Here is a 14,720-nt window from a genome sequence, read left to right as displayed (position 1 = left end):
TCACTCAAATGCTTGTCTCGGGGTCTTTTTCTGAAATATCCAAAATTGTAACAAGAATTACACGTCTTTAGAGCAGCAGCAACTTTGGGGGCCTTGTATTTAACCACTTAATATCCTCTATTGTGAGATACACTGGCAAAGGATTTTGAATTTCACTATTTTCCCCAATGTTTTTTTATTATGATGAAACAGACATAACATAAAATGTACAATCCTAACATTTTAGGTGTACAGAACAGTGGTATTAAGTACATTCATATTATGGTGCAGCTATCACCACATCTATCTCCAGAACTCCTTTCCTCATAAAACTGAAAGTCTGTGCCCATTACACAATAACTCCCTATAACCATGTCCTCACCCCCTGGAAACCAATATTCTACATTTTTTCATCACCCCCTTCCCTCATGCTCTAGCCTCTGGTAACCAACATTCTACTTTATGTCACTATGAGTTCAGCTTTTTAAAAAAATTCCACATGTAAGTGAGATCATAGACGTCAAAGATTTAAGTTTTCTGCCAAATAGCCCAAGAACCTTTCTACCTAAGGAAGGCTTCTATTTCTCTAGGGGGGTCTCAGAGTCTGCTCACCCCTCTTAAGTGGGTTTCCCAGGCTATGAAATACACAGCCATTCCTGGAATAACAAATAGTGGGTTTAATTCTTAGGAGGAAAAGGGAATCAAGAAGATTATATCCAATGATTCTGACATTATTAAAGGAGAGTAGTGGTGTGAAATGTTTGAAATGTGGTTGATTAATGCATTATAGATTTAAAACAATTCTGTTGAATTATATTCTGAGCAGCCTAAAAGTAAATGTATTCAGTATAATGAGAGCAGCTTAGTGGTCCGGAAGAAGGTATTCAAATGCTTCCTGTTAATGGGGAAATTCTTCAAATGTAATCTATTCATGCATTCATTCATTTATCTATTCTGCCAAAAATATTATCAGGCACATCCGATGAAAAGCATTAAGAAGAGGAAACATAGAAATGAAATTCAAGATTCTCTCCCCTCAAGAAGCTCAGCATCAAATGTAACGCACACAAGAAAGCAATTGCAGTTGGGAATAGAAAGATGTAGGAGGAAAGCAAAGACAGATCAGGGATTCCTCCCCAGATTGGGTATTTAGGTGGGGTTTCCTTGAACTGTGACATCCCAGCTGACGCTTGAAGGATGCATGTGAGACAGCAGATTGATGAGAAAGAAAAGACACTCCAGAAAGAAGTATCATCAAAAGGACGATCCTGCTTGGTGCCTTCTTGTAGGGACTTCAAGGACTTAGTTAAGGCTGGATCCTGTGGTATAAAGATGGTACCACATGAAAAAGGTAAGGTTGGAGAACAGGCCAAATGGGTTTGGATGAGCTGCCCACCTGTTTGTATTTAAATCGCTTAATAAGAATTCAAGAGAGAAGCGATGCAAAGTTCTAAGCATGGGAATAAGATAAAGGTTTTTTAATCTTTAATTTTTTATCAAAGTATAGTTGATTTACAATGTCATGTAAGCTTCCGGCGTACAGCACAGCAGTTCAGTTACAGTCAGTCCACTACATGTGAACCTTCAAGCTGTGAACTTTCGAAGGGGAGAACGTGGGTTTGCACATCCAGTCACGTGTTAGCTCACATGTCTGATGTACCCTGTCATGTCTATGCATCCTCTACAAGTGGGTGTGTTTTGTACTTTACTTTTGTGTGAAAAATATTATAAACCTATTATAGTACAGTACTATATAGCTGATAGTGTGGGTTAGATACCTAGGTTAGCTGTTGGAATTACGAACAAAATGGACTTATAAACATGCTTTCTGAATGGGATTCCTTTGTATGTAACAGTCTTACTATATAATATACATGTATATATATATAACTGAATACATATGTAAAACCAAATATATATATAGCTTAATTATTCTTTTTCAAATTCATTTCCTTATAAGTTATTACATAATATTGAGTATAAATAAAGTTCCATGAAGCTATCTTAAGCTGCAGTGTGACAGTTTGTATTTCTTAAGGATGAATACATTGACAAAGGAAAAATGTCTTCTCTCTATGGAGAAGAGCTCAGATTTTCCACATGCTATAAAGCCTGTTGCTGCAGAGAAAAGCAAAGCATTATCTTCAACCACCTCTATCTTTCTTCTTCCACTCTAGCTCCTTTAATCTTGGTTTTCTCAAGAAGACTGCATGTGCTATTCCTTCTTTCTGAGATATTCCTCCTTCAGATCCTGGCACGGCAAGCATTTTCCATGTATGCAAATCTCCTTTTAGCAAGCCCGGGCTTCCCCTGTGGTTCAGTTGGTAAAGAATCCACCTACATTGTGGGAGACCTGGGTTGTGAAGATCCTCTGGAGAAGGGATAGGCTACCCACTCCAGAATTCTTGGGCTTCCCTTATGGCTCAGCTGGTAAATAATCTGTCTGCAATATGGGATACCTGGGTTTGATCCCTGGGTTGAGAAGATTCCCTGGAGGAGGAAAAGGCTGCCCACTCCAGCATTCTGGCCTGGAGATTTCCATGGACTGTATAGACCGTGGGGTCGCAAAGAGTCTGACACAACTGAGCAACTCACTTTTACTTTGCTCAGTCAGCACCCTCCTCCCCGGCTATCCATCCCCTTGTCCTGCTTCCTTTCCTCCACTGCCCTTACCTCCACCTCCACCTGATGTTGTTCATCTGTCTAGTTACCAGTTGGTCTTCCACCTTCCCCACTAGGATGGGAGCTCCATGTAGGTGCACAGGAGTTTAGTGTTTTTCATCACTTTACCTTCAGAACCTCTCACAGTGCTTGATACTTCTTAGTATCAGTTGAATAAATAAGTGAATAAAACCCAAGTTCTCCTCAAGCCAGAGACAAATAACTGACTAAATGGACCTGAAAAGTCTAGCAGAACATGCTGTTATAATTTCACAACTGTTAGTAGGACTAAGCTGGCTTGATACTGTTACAGTCACACACACTCAAAAAAATCACTAGCAATTTCCATAATAAACCCATTTTTCAGACATGTGCCCTTTGCTTGGTCTTGTGGGCTGGTTACAATAGGCATAATTAAAGCAATAAATAAAAATGTCACCAACCACACGGGACCTGGAGTCCATTCCTCAGGGGATTCTGTGGGTTTTGACCCCTGTTTCACTAAATATAGACTTCAGTAGAGGAAGGAAAGGGCTCATAAATAAGGATGGAACGGGCATGTGTCCGCTGGCTGCCGTCCTCCATAATTCAAGGCCACAGCTTGTTTGAGGTCCGGGTTCTTCTACTCCAGGCCCCTGAAAACCATGTCCGCAGTCATTGTTTCCAGAGACCAGAGCGACGTCTAACTTGTCTCTTTTGTATGGTTCACTCATAGCCATAGAACTGGTTCATCTCTTGAATTCTGATGCAACAGCGGGTTTTGGTAAACAGTTTTCCACAGAGATTTTGCATTTCTGCACAGCTTGCAAACAGAGGTAGTAACAATCATCTGTTCTGAGCTCTTTTTCTGAGAAAATTTGGGTAACAAAAGACCTTGGAAGAGAAAGACAGCATCACCCCTTGGAGCAAAGTTAGGTTTGTTTGCACTCAATTACAGAAAGGATAGGGCTTCCTAATTGTATGATTCTTCTTCTAGAGTACAGCCCACCATGATTTCACATGTTACCTGCTCCCCTTCATACCTCTCTGGGGCAACTGGAGCTCGGAGAACTGGTGCAGTAAAATCCTGCTACTCTGGCCATTGCTCTTGCTGTTTGCATCCCAAACCCAGAAGTCTCCTATCTTCTGCCAGCATCCACGAAACAGTGGCAGGTTACCTTATTGACTTGCAAAGAGTATAAAATCTCACACCTTTACAGTCTTGACAGTTGATACTTGGCACATTCTTGTTGACTAAGCAGGACCTGTAATGATGATATTTACAAAAGCTGGTAATCAGGATGAAGTACCAGAAAACCACCTTTCATGAAAAGCACTTGAATGGGCCCAGAGTTCAGCCCAGAGAACAAAAGGCCAAGAACGGGCATGAAGATGGTCTTATACTCTGTGAAGAGCAATGGGAAAGAAAGAAATCTCTTTGGCTGGACTGTTACAGAAGACTCAGTTCAAATCAATATAGGGAAGGTACATTGAAGCAAATTTCAGCCACTGAGTAAGGAGACGCACTCTTGCCTGCAAGGAGCTACAACTAATGCACAAGAATGAATTGGATTTAATTATAATGGCTCAGAGCTGGAATTGCTGTTGTTTAGTTGCTGTTTCTTTTTCTTTTGCAACCACATGGTCTGTAGCCCACCAGGCTCCTCTGTCCATGGGATTCTCCAGGCACTAATACTAGTGTGGGTTGCTGTGCCCTTCTCCAGGGGATCTTCCTGATTCAGGACTTGAACTCACATCTCCTGCACTGGCAGGTGGATTCTTTACCACTGTGCCACCAGGGAAGCCCAGACTCTAATGAGGCATGCTCAAAAATGCAATGGGTTTCTTTAATGGGTCCTGTGCTCATAGAAATGGAAGGTTTTAAACACATCTCTGGGACCATCTTCTAATGGAAGAACCCTCTCTTCCATTAGATGACAGATGGCTTCAGATGGCATCTTAGGTTTCTTGAACAAGCTCTGATTGTTGAAATTCTTGGTTCTTTTCCTGCTCATGAATGCTTTCTAGACCACAGACCCAGAGAAGTTAGATTGCAATATTCTGTGTGAACGTGCCTGGAGCTTGAAGCCATAATATAGACTTTCCCTCCATACTGTTCTGACATCTCATAAAAGTAGAACTCCACTGTAGAAAGGAACAATAAACAGAGATAGGAAACCTGGATCGGTTGCCAAGTCATACTGTTGACGTCGGCCTGAGCTCATTCACCCACTGGGCAGTTATCTAGCATCCACTGCATCCTAACCTTGCACTGGGTATAGAGACAGCAAAACACAGCTCCTTGTCCTCGACGATTTCAGATCTAGGTGGGGACACAGATAAGTAAATGGACAACTAGAGTATATTTTCCTGAGTGCTAAGACAGGGGTAAATCCAGACTCCTGTAGGAGCAGAGACAGGGAGCACAGGAGACAGACTTCAGGAGAAAAAGAGGGTTCTGAACAGTTTCCAAGGAGAGACTGTGAGTGAGCTGAATTTTGGATGACAAAAAGGGATTGAGCAAATTCAAGGATGAGGTTGAGGTGTAACCTCCATAAGAAAGGCAGGTTATGGGAGTCTCTAGAAGACAGACAATTCTGTTTCACCAACAAATTGATTTCAAGGGAAGGAGAAAAAAGAAGAGACAATGAAGTATTAGAAGAGACTAAGGACTTATCAACCAATTGCAATTTTATGTGGGTATTATTTGGATCTTGAGTTAAACTTTAAAAAACAAATTCATGAGACCATTAAAAAAAAAGAAAAGAAAAGCAGGTTGTAAGGCACAGTAGAAGGTGTGAAACATCCTGGTGAGTTCAAGAAACGACAGTAGTATGGTCTATCCAAAGCCAGGGGCACGTGAACAAGTGAGCAGGCTGGAGAATAAAGCAAGGGCCAGATCACAAAAGTCCTCGTGGGACAGACATAAGTCATGACACCTAGTCACAGCTAGACTGTCCCTCCACAAAGATGACTCTGCCTGCAATGAGCAGAGGAGGGAAGGACCTGGTGTTGGGAGAGAAACCATGAGGAGGTGGTTCCCCAGAGACATGTTGAACTTGAACAACTGTGATGAGCTGCCCTCTCAATTACAGGCACAGAGACCTCCTGGGTTTGCCTTCGACATTCCTTATGTGCCATGAGTAGTTCTAAACCCTCAATCTTGGACTCTGCACCCTGCTCAGGTCCGGACTCCAAGACAAAACAGGCAGGGCTGGTCTATCACCTGCAATAGGTAAATCATGCTGGGAGGGCAAGGGCCATCCCCACCCATCCTCATTCAGTTCAGTTCAGTTCAGTCACTCAGTCATGTCCGACTCTTTGTGACCCCATGAATCACAGCATGCCAGGCCTCCCTGTCCATCACCAACTCCCGGAGTTCACTCAAACTCAAGTCCATCGACTCGGTGATGCCATCCAGCCATCTCATCTTCTGTCATCCCCTCCTCCTCGTGCCCCCAATCCCTCCCAGCATCAGGGTCTTTTCCAATGAGTCAACTCTTCGCATGAGGTGGCCAAAGTATTGGAGTTTCAGCTTTAGCATCAGTCCTTCCAATGAACACCCAGGACTGATCTCCTTTAGGATGGACTGGTTGGATCTCCTTGCAGTCCAAGGGACTCTCAAGAGTCTTCTCCAACACCACAGTTCAAAAGCATCACTTCTTCGGCACTCAGCCTTCTTCACAGTCCAACTCTCACACCCATACATGACCACTGGAAAAAACCATAGCCTTGACTAGACGGACCTTTGTTGGCAAAGTAATACCTCTGCTTTTCAATATCCATCCTCATTACTCTGGGCTTTTCCAGTTGCTCTAAAGGCATTATGGGCGCTGGATGCATCCTTCAATGTCTATGCAGAACATTGCTAGACCCTGCGAGAGGGAAAGGGCTTGGTTGCTAGGAAACCGATGACCCATTATTAACCACACCTACAGGGCAGCTCCAGCTGAAGTCCTTTCTCTTTAAAAAGGAATGTCTAATTCCTCCCTTCAGTTGCCATTGCCTACATATTAATTTCCTTTTGGGGTTCAACAGCCATCTGGCCCATTAACAAAGGGTTTCTAACTGATTATGCAAAGTGTTCAGAGCTAAAACCTGGCCAGATGGGAGTCTTTCTTTTCTGCACTCCTCCTTTGAAATCAGGAAAAAAAAATTAGGCAGTTTTTTTTTTTTTTTAATTTCTTTCTTTGGGGTTAAGAATAAATGACATTGTGACAGTACCATTTAAAGTTTTTACCTGTATTTCTTTTCCTAAGTGATTTCTACTGAATATCCATCACTCCAAGCAAAGAACTGGGCTCATTATGGAGGCGGATAAGAGGGAGACATGGACATTTCCTCCCGATAAGTCATGATCTTCCGGAGAGAGAAGGTGCCAGGCAGGAAATGTGAGTCAGGCGGCGCTGACTCTAACGCTGTGACCAAGCCCTGGCATCACTGCACAGTGCCCGGTCCTTGGTGGGCACTAAATACAGATTTGGAGCAGAAAATAAATCTCAAATCAGAACTGACAATGCCTACTCCCCCTCAGCACACGCTATGGGTTCCAAACAAAATGAACAAAAAGTCAAAGAGTTCCACCACAGTCCAACAATGTCAGCCCCAGAAAGAAACAGGTGCTCCTAAGGGCAGCCACATGCAGGGAGCACAGTGGTGACTGCCTGACCCGGCTCTCACCCCAAGAGTGTAGCCAGGAGGTCAGCTAATCTCTCTAAGGGCTCTGGCCTGCATTGTGTCCCCTCCTCCTCCAACTGACGTGCAAAGCTCTAACCCCCAGTACCTCGGGATGTGACCTTATTTCAAGATCGTATCTTAAAAGAAGTGATTAAGTTAAAATTACAGTATTAGGGTGAGGCCATAATTCAGTCTCATTGTTGTTGTTTGATTAGTTGTGTCCAACTCTTTGCAAGCCCATGGACTGCAGCACGCCAGGCTTCCCTGTCCTTCACCATCTCCCAGAGTTTGCCCAGATTCATGTCCATTGAGTCAGTGATGCCATCCCACCATCTCATCCTCTGTCACCCTCTTCTCCTCCTGCCCTCAGTCTCTCCCAGCATCAGGGTCTTTTCCAAAGAGTTGGTGGTTCAAATCTGGTAGCTGAAGTATTGGAGCTTCAGCGTCAGTCCTTCCAATGAATATTCAGAGTTGGTTTCCTGTAGAATGGACTGGTTTGATCTCCTTGCTGTCCAAGGGACTCTCAAGAGTCTTCATCAGCACCACCATTCAAAATCATCAATTTTGTGTGACCTTCATAAGAGGAGGAAGATACCCCAGGAAAGCTTGTGCACAGGGAAAAGACACAGCAGGAAAACAACCTTCTGCAAGTCAATGAGAGAAGCTTCACATGACACTAACCCTGCTGGTACTTCGATCTTGGACTTCTAGCCTCCAGAATGGTGAGAAAATAAACATTTGCTGTTTATGCCACCTATTCTGTGGCTATAGCCATACTGTACTGTGCTATTATGGCAGCCCCAGCAAACGAGTATAACAATTACTACACAGACAATGCAAATCTAGGGAGATGCAAGCTGAATATTCTCCTTTCCCTCTTCTAATTGAGAATGAATGGTGGAAACTTTTAAGGAAAGATGATGCTGTGAAAGTGCTGCACTCAATATGCCAGCAAATTTGGAAAACTCAGCAGTGGCCACAGGACTGGAAAAGGTCAGTTTTCATTCCAATCCCAAAGAAAGGCAATGCCAAAGAATGCTCAAACGACCACACAATTGCACTCATCTCACACCCTAGTAAAGTAATGCTCAAAATTCTCAAAGCCAGGCTTCAGCAATATGTGAACCGTGAACTTCCTGATGTGCAAGCTGGTTTTAGAAAAGGCAGAGGAACCAGAGATCAAATTGCCAACATCTGCTGGATCATGGAAAAAGCAAGAGAGTTCCAGAAAAACATCTATTTCTGCTTTATTGACTATGCCAAAGCCTTTGACTGTGTCGATCACAATAAACTGTGGAGAATTCTGAAAGAGATGGGAATACCAGACCACCTGATCTGCCTCTTGAGAAATCTGTATGCAGATCAGGAAGCAACAGTTAGAACTGGACATGGAACAACAGACTGGTTCCAAATAGGAAAAGGAGTTTGTCAAGGCTGTATATTGTCACCCTGTTTATTTAACTTATATGCAGAGTACATCATGAGAAATGCTGGACTGGAAGAAGCACAAGCTGGAATCAAGATTGCCGGGAGAAATATCAATAACCTCAGCTATGCAGATGACACCACCCTTATGGCAGAAAGTGAAGAGGAACTAAAAAGCCTCTTGATGAAAGTGAAAGTGGAGAGTAAAAAAGTTGGCTTAGAGCTCAACATTCAGAAAACAAAGATCATGGCATCCGGTCCCATCATTTCATGGGAAATAGATGGGGAAACAGTGGAAACAGTGTCAGACTTTATTTTTCTGGGCTCCAAAATCACTACAGATGGTGACTGCAGCCATGAAATTAAAAGACACTTACTCCTTGGAAGGAAAGTTATGACCAACCTAGATAGCATATTCAAAAGCAGAAACATTACTTTGCCAACAAAGGTTCGTCTAGTCAAGGCTATGGTTTTTCCTGTGGTCATGTATGGATATGAGAGTTGGACTGTGAAGAAGGCTGAGCACCGAAGAATTGATGCTTTTGAACTGTGGTGTTGGAGAAGACTCTTGAGAGTCCCTTGGACTGCAAGGAGATCCAACCAGTCCATTCTGAAGGAGGTCAGTCCTGGGATTTCTTTGGAAGGAGTGATGCTAAAGCTGAAACTCCAGTACTTTGGCCACCTCATGCGAAGAGTTGACTCATTGGAAAAGACTCTGATGCTGGGAGGGATTGGGGGCAAGAGGAGAAGGGGACGACAGAGGATGAGATGGCTGGATGGCATCGCTGACTCGATGGATGTGAGTCTGAGTGAACTCCGGGAGTTGGTGATGGACAGGGAGGCCTGGCATGCTGTGATTCATGGGGTCACAAAGAGTCGGACATGACTGAGTGACTGATCTGATCTGAGTGAGACACAGAAATAAAGGCATTAGAAGCCGATCTGCTCTGATGAAATACAGCTCCAGGGCTGACTCAAGAATGAAGCTAAAGGTATGTCTTTCCCAATATAGAATAGCTCACTTTCATCCACCTTCCAAGTAAGTGGGCACCAGAAGAGGATGTTCAGCACAAGCTCAGAAGTGGGAGCAACTGCTCCAGGTTCTGACAGATTCTGTCTGACTGACAGAAATTTCCACACTAGTTGGCTGATCTCCTTTCCTCTGTATCCCTTCCCCTTCTCCTTGCCCATCACCATCCTCAGCCTCAGGTTCCTGAAAGTGAAAGTCACTCAGTCATGTCCGACTCTTTGCAACCCGATGGACTGTAGTCCACGGGACTCTCCAGGCCAGAATACGGGAGTGGGTAGCCTTTCCCTTCTCCAGGGGATCTTTCCAACCCAGGGATTGAACCCAGGTCTCCCTCATTGCAGGTGAATTCTTTACTAGCTGAGTTACAAGGAAAACCCAAGAATACTGGAATAGGCAGCCTGTCTCTCCTCTAACGGATCTTCCCAACCCAGAAATTGAACCTGGGTCTCCTGCATTTGCAGGCAGATTCTTTACCAACTGAGCTATAAGGGAAGCCTGAAAAGATACACCAAAAGGAAACTCAAGAGCTATTCTCAAAGGATGCCTTTGAGGAAGAAAATGAAAAGTCACTAGTAAAATACCAGAGCAAAAGAAGTTCTGTCCAGAGCCATTTTGTTTAAAAAAAAAATTTTTTTTTTTCTGTCAATGCAGGAGACATAGGAGACTTGGGTTCAATCTCTGGGTTGGGAAGATCCCCTGGAGGAGGGCACAGCAACCCACTCTAGTATTATTGCTTGGAGAAATCCCATGGACAGAGGAGCCTGGTGGACACCAGTGCATGGAGTCACAAAGAGTCAGACATGACTGAAGCGACCTAGCAGGCACATAGCAACTATAGTGAGGTCGCCCAGTCGTGTCTGACTCTTCGTGACCCCATGGACTGTAGCCTACCAGGCTCCTCTGACCATGGGATTTTCCAGGCAACAGTATTGGAGTGGATTGCCATTTCCTTCTCCAACTATATGAACCACATAAAAAAGCAGAAAGAAAAATGCATGCAAAGGGTAACTGAGAACCCAGTCTCGAAGAAAACATAACCCAAGAAACAGAAGGCAATTGCCCACCAGTGTTCCTAGTTATTGAGGAGTCTAATGAGAGTGCGAATTCAATACAAACAAGTGTTCAAAGATGACATAATAAAGCAATAGAACATGATGAAAAGGGATGTTGTGGCCTCAAGGAAGAAAAATAGTCAAATAAAATATACTTTCATTACAGAACCAAAAAAAAAAAAAATTAAAAAAGGAAGAAAGGGAACAGACATCGTTGAAAATTCAATTACCGAAAATGTGAAAAGACTTAAAACTAACACAAGGAAGGCAGATTAAAAAGAGCAAAAAAAAAAAATCAGATAGCTGCTAACAGATAGGGAGAGTGAAAAGGATAAATCCAATGTTCATTCATATTCACTTTACAAACATGGAGCCTGTCCATGTGGACAGTCTCTGTCTTCAACGCATCTACAAACAATAAACAAACAAGTCAACGTGTCAGATGGTGATAGATGCTAAAGAAAGGCAGAAAACAAGGCACAAGGGATGGAGGGTGTGGTGGTGGAGGTGTCGCTATTATGCACAGATGATCAGAGAAGACCCCTGGGGTAAGCTGACTCTGCAGGTGAGGCCTGACTGAAGGCAGGAGCCAGTCCAGAGTTCTGGGGGCAGAGAACACGAGGGTAAAGACCACAGGGTGGTTGAGAATGTGCCCAATCAGTTCGGAAGCACAAGATGGCCTCTGCGACTGCAATGGACTCATCGATGGGGGTGATGCTAGGACATGAGGCTGGAGAAGAGGTAGGAGCCAGGTATGTATTGCTTTGTTGGCCATCATGGGTATTTGCGTACAGAATCCATAGATGGGTTTGAGCGGAGGAAAACAGCATCACTCTGACTGATGTGTTGCAAACAGATTGTTGTGGAGCAAGGGTAGAAGCAGGACACCAGTTCAGTGGTGACCACCAGATCTGCAGCAAAAGGTAATGGGTTAGACCTGGGTAAAGGGAGGCTTGTAGGAGGTGGTCAGAATCTAATATATTGAAGGAGAAGATAACAGGATTTGCAGAAGGATCAGATATGGGGAAGTTCCATTCTGCAAGAGAGGAACCCAGGGTAACTCCAAGGCTTTTGACTTGAACCTCTGGAAGGATAAATTTCCCATTTATGAGACTGGGGAAACTGTGGCAGGAGCAGGCTTGCAATGGGAACTCGAATTTGATTTTGGGTGTCTCTTAATTCAAGGGGACATACAAGCAGGTGGTTGGATATCTAATTCTGGAATGCCAAGGAGAGGTCTGGCTTTAAATATATGAATGTGTGAGTTGTCTGTACGTAGTTCTTGAGGTGGAACACACACCAAATAGAACAGAAAAAATATTCAAGGACATAATTTTAAAAATCCATGACTCTGCAGATTAAGAGAACTTGCTCTGTTTCAAGGAAATTTGATGCAGGACATTTAAGCACAAAGAGTGTGCAATTGCAGAGACATATCCTGATTCAGTTGCTGAGATTCAAGGATAAAGAGTGAGCTTTTCGGGCACCCAGGAAGGAGAAGGAAGTCCCAGAGGAAGGAGACAGAGGCTAATCACAGCATTATTCAATAGTCAAAGGTAACAGACCAGTGTCTGTATTTTCTGGAGGCAAGTGTGGTCAAGAATACCAGGCATAACCAAGACATTGCTCAAGGACAGGGCAACAGTAGTTATTCTTAGCTAACTCACACAGCTCAGGAAATATTGCACCCCTGAGTTCTTACTGGAAAAAAATTACTTAAAAATGAAATCAAGTCACTTAAGAGATGAATCAAAGTATATAGAACTCAGGAATGGAGGATGTGGTAACAGTGAGCATTGAGTCCAGTTATATATAGACCTGATACTAAATAGTGAGGAAATGATTCTTACAAAGCAGAATGCAAATACTACAAACATTGACAGTGTGAAAACGAGCATCTAACTAACAAAAATCAGGAGGTGGTAGGAGAGATGGTGGGAGGAAGCCTGTGAGTGCTAATGGCTTCATCATTTATGTGAATCAATCAATGCTGCTGAAAATTGCAACTTGTAGTTTAAAATCACCTAATGTCTCTAATTATGATTTTCATAATTTTAATTCTTAATACTAGAGTATTTTAAAATATCTATTATGGTAAAGATTCAAGACTAGCAAATCCTTCCATTTTGTTTTCATTTCTTTATTTTGGTAAATTTGAAAAAAAAAACAAGTACTTTGAATGAAAAATGGTACTTTATAGTATATTTTTAGGAAAACATCTTATCGTTCTATCATCTATTTATATTTCTATATAGAAAAAATATAGAATTACATTCACCTAAAAATACTGATGGTTAGTTTTGAGTGGGCTAATTTGATGTGACATTTTGTTTTGTGTACTTTTCTATATTGCTTGAATTCACAATAAGCATATATATTTTTTTCAAAAGCATACTATATTTCTTTTTAAAAAAAGTCACCATGAGAAATGGCTTGCAAGAAGCTACAGCAAGCCAGAAAAATGACGATGGGAGGCTTTCTTGGGGGAGGGGCTTGAAACAGAACATTTACCAACCGGAAAGAGCTGGTTTGACTAAGGAAAAGAAAATGTTTAAAGCTGTGAAATCATACAGAAAAGGCGCAGACACAGGTATTTTTTTATTCAGGGAATAATAAAGGCTTCCTTACATTCATTGCATGCTGTGTGTTAGAACACAAATACTGGTCTCCTGCAAGGTGAAGGTTATTATCCCCATGTGTGGTAAAGGGTTAACTCAGCAGACTCAGGGTGCTCAAGTCCTGCACCTACCAAAGAGAGGAACAACCCTTCACCTGCTTCCGGAACATAATGTCTGAATCCTTGGACTATCTTACCTAGTAAGAGTGACTTTGTGTACCTGACCATGACTCACATCAGCTCATTTAGACAGCTTATGTTAATGGTGTGACACGTGATGGACCCCAGCTTTCGTTCTCCAGGACCTATTCTGTATGAGTACAACCTCTGGGGAGCCTGAGGGCCTGGTGAAGGTCAGTCATGTGGGTGTACCATGACAAATATTAGCCTACGTGATGGAACACCAATAAAAACCCTGGACGCCAAGACTCAGGTGAATTTCTCTGGTTAGCAATAGTTTGTCCCTGTGGTCACATATCATTGCTGGGATAGTTAAGTGCTGCTTGCATGACCCCACTGCTTCCACTTTTTCCCCTTCTATTTGCCATGAAGTGATGGAACTGGTTGCCATGTAGGGATGTGAGAGTTGGACCATCAAGAAGGCTAAGTGCTGCAGATTGATGCTTTTAAAATATTGTTCTGGAGAAGACTCTTGAGAGTCCCTTGGACTACAAGGAGATCACACCAATCAATCAATTCTAAAGGAAATCAACCCTGAATATTCATTGGAAGGACTGTTGCTGAATGTGAGGAGCTGAGTCTTTGGAAAAGACCCTGATGCTGAGAAGGATTGTAAGCAGGAGGAGAATAGGGGACAGAGGATGAGAAGGTTGGATGGTATCACTGACTCAATGGACCTAAGTTTGAGCAAACTCCTGGAGATGGTGAAAGACAGAGGAGCCTAGCATTGTGCAGTTCATGGGGTCACAAAGAGTCAGACACGACTTAGCAACTAAACACCATAAATATGATGCCACTGCTGGGAGGGCAATAGGAACCTGTCATTGTCTCTCCTGGATTTTGTCCTAAGTACCTTTTTCCTTTGGAGACTTTAATCTGTATCCTTTCACTTGAATAAACCATAACCACAAGTATAACAGCTTTCCTGGGTTCCGTGAGTGCTTTTGGTGAACCATCAAACCTGAGGGTCATTTGTGGATTTCAATAGGACCCCACTTTACAGATGAGCAACTGAAATTCAGAAGATTTTATGTGACTTACACACTTACACAGCCAGTAATCCAAAGAGCTGAGATTTAAGCCCAGGTCTTCCTGGCTATAAAGCCTTACTTTTCTCCCT

Source organism: Bos indicus x Bos taurus, chromosome 6, assembly GCF_003369695.1.
Source record: "Bos indicus x Bos taurus breed Angus x Brahman F1 hybrid chromosome 6, Bos_hybrid_MaternalHap_v2.0, whole genome shotgun sequence".
Taxonomy (NCBI): Eukaryota; Metazoa; Chordata; class Mammalia; order Artiodactyla; family Bovidae; genus Bos; species Bos indicus x Bos taurus.
The sequence above is the reverse complement of the archived record's forward strand: the minus strand, read 5'-3'. Positions refer to the sequence as shown.